This window comes from Telopea speciosissima, chromosome 1, assembly GCF_018873765.1.
Source record: "Telopea speciosissima isolate NSW1024214 ecotype Mountain lineage chromosome 1, Tspe_v1, whole genome shotgun sequence".
Taxonomy (NCBI): Eukaryota; Viridiplantae; Streptophyta; class Magnoliopsida; order Proteales; family Proteaceae; genus Telopea; species Telopea speciosissima.
This window is the reverse complement of record NC_057916.1, coordinates 22,683,325-22,686,003: the sequence shown is the minus strand read 5'-3', so window position 1 is coordinate 22,686,003 and position 2,679 is coordinate 22,683,325.

Below are 2,679 nucleotides of genomic sequence, written 5' to 3'. Positions count from 1 at the left end.
ATGGGCATCTAGTTTCATGACAAAACTGTACAGGTTTAATATTCAATCCTAATGTTCCTTGTAAAGCTGGGATTTGCTTTTGTTGAGGTATACCCTAGTGTTTGGTAGAAAGAGCCCTTCCAATTTTGCCAAGGTATGCCCAGTTTAATTGGGTCCAATACCAGCCTCTTTGTAACCTCAATTCTAGGCCAAAGTTTCGAGGGTTGGCAGAGGCCAAGAGATTAATTGTCTAATTGATGTTTTTTTTGGCAAGGAGCAGTAATGGTTAGTGGTTTATTTTTGGTGCAAAGACCCCCACTCGGGGGAATATATTAATCAGAATCAGACAGAAACAGCTTTACCGTCTCCACTTGTGTCATAAAGAAGTGTTTGTCTTCTTTCTGGTGCTATGATCCCTAATAGGGGGAATATATTAATCAAAATCTGGCAGAAACAGGTTTACAGTATCCAGAGGCTCCTCTGGAAAAGAGGACTCCCAGCAAAGAGACAGCCCGTTTCGATATAGAATGGCCCAACTCCCAAAACATTAGCTGATCTATTTATATGCACAAAGATACAGAAAATAATAGCAGAACTCAATTTCAAAATATCCGATAGGAAGATGGTCACATGTTTCAGGCCAACATGGTGAGCTGACGCGAGAGCCAACCTAATGGCAAGAGCCTCACTCACCACAACAGGTATGGGTGAGATATGGACTACCGCGTATGAGGAGGTATTGGTGTTTACACTACCAGATGCCCAGGAGAAGAAAACCAAGCCTGTTGGGCCATTGGACAGTAAAGAAAAGCATGTTCCACCCTCTTAGGTTCCTGGCCACACCTTGGATAAATGTTAGACTAAATAGTGTTCTGCTTCAAGTAAACCAGCACCCTCAATAACTTCTAAATAGGTCTTCCATAGGAAACGCTGCACCATAGGAGGAATTTTAGAGTTCCATAAAATCCAGGACCAGGGGAACAATGGCTCAGTTTGTTTTCTGGTGGAGGCCAAGGGAAAATGTGAAGTTAGGATTTTAATATTCTATGTTCTGTTTTAGGTGAATTATTATTGTAACAAAATTTTGTTATTTTTCCAGATATCACAATAAATGTATTCTTCCATGTGGACAAGAAGAATACATGTGAGGTGTCTATTTCGATCGTTGGATAGAGAAGACAGTCTAGGTTAGCAACATGTCAAATTTTAAGAATCTAATTCAATCAAATAGCCCCTTATTTTGGTAGGCATCTCGTAGATGTCCATGCATGTGTTACTTGTACTCTCACATTATTATATACTCTCCTGATCATGAGCAAGAATAAACGATTTAGATTAAAAAATACACACAAAAACATCACATTCTGTTGTTGCATGGATAACTAGCCTCTTTTAATATTGCGATTTGATGAAAGTTGTTCTTTTGCGGTGTTTATACTTTATCGAGGTTTTAAAAATAGGGCCACATGAAGGTGGGGAAATTCAGTCAATGTTTAAATCACATTGTTTGTTTTTGGGTATTGTTTAAATTCTATAAATACATTGATCTGGGCACATGCAGATCCTTTTCTCAGAAATGGCGATTTCTGTAATTGGTCATGAATTCTCTTTAATATTTATTTATTTTTTAATCTTTTTTCTCCCTTTCTTTGAATCAGTAAAATAATTGAAATCAATCAAACTTGTCTTTTTTAGCAAGAATTACAAGTCTTTTGAATAAATAAAAAAACCTCTGAAAAATCACAGAAATCTTTGCTTCTTTTTCTTATTAACAATACCTAACTGACCAAGTTTATTAAGCTAAACGATTTCCATGTGTTTGTCTCATTCTTCTCTCAACTCTCATGTATGGAGTACAAGGGTAACAAACCATGTGCCAAAGTAGGGCTCATGATAGGTGTAGTACACCTTTCTCATTGATCTAATTTCAGCCACAAACAAGGGAAATACCTCAAAAACTGATTCTAAAGTGAGAAACTATGATTGTTCTAATAATAATATGCAATAGTATTTCTTTAAGTTTCATGAAGATGCTAAAGAAACATGAGTAGGTCTAAAATGACTCTAGGAGAAATAGTGACGAAAGACATTGAGAGCTTATGATTAGTGACAAGTATAATTTTGAATAAAGCTGGTTGGGAAAAGAGATTCATCTAACCAGATTCTATTTAATTATGATAAGGCTGAGTTGAGTTGAATTGTGTTCTTGTAAGTTTCATGAAGCTTCACATTCAAACCATTTTCCTTTCTTATTTCAAGCTTGAATATAATCAGTGAGATATTGTCACTATTTTTTTTTTTTTTTAATGCAAATCAAGCATATGAGGTACGGTGCCCTATTTGCTGATCATTGTTTGACGGTGTGATCATACAATTTTGTGTTTTTGTTAGAAGGAAATAGTAAATCTTCCTTCACTTAAAAAGATGGCATACCCAGTGCACGAGGCTCCCGCCACTATGGGGTCTGGGAAGAGTCATGCGCACAGCCTTACCCCTGGTTCACAGATAGGTTGTTTATAGAGACTCGAATCTGTGACCGCTTTGTTTAAATTAGTGGATAGCTAAAACAAGAGAAATGAAAAGTAGAGATTTTGACCATGTAAGATGTATCAAAGGTGAGAATGCAAGAGTGCTTGTAAGGGATGAAGACATTGTGAGGAGATGGAATAAGTATATTTGTGAACTAATAAATGAAAATAG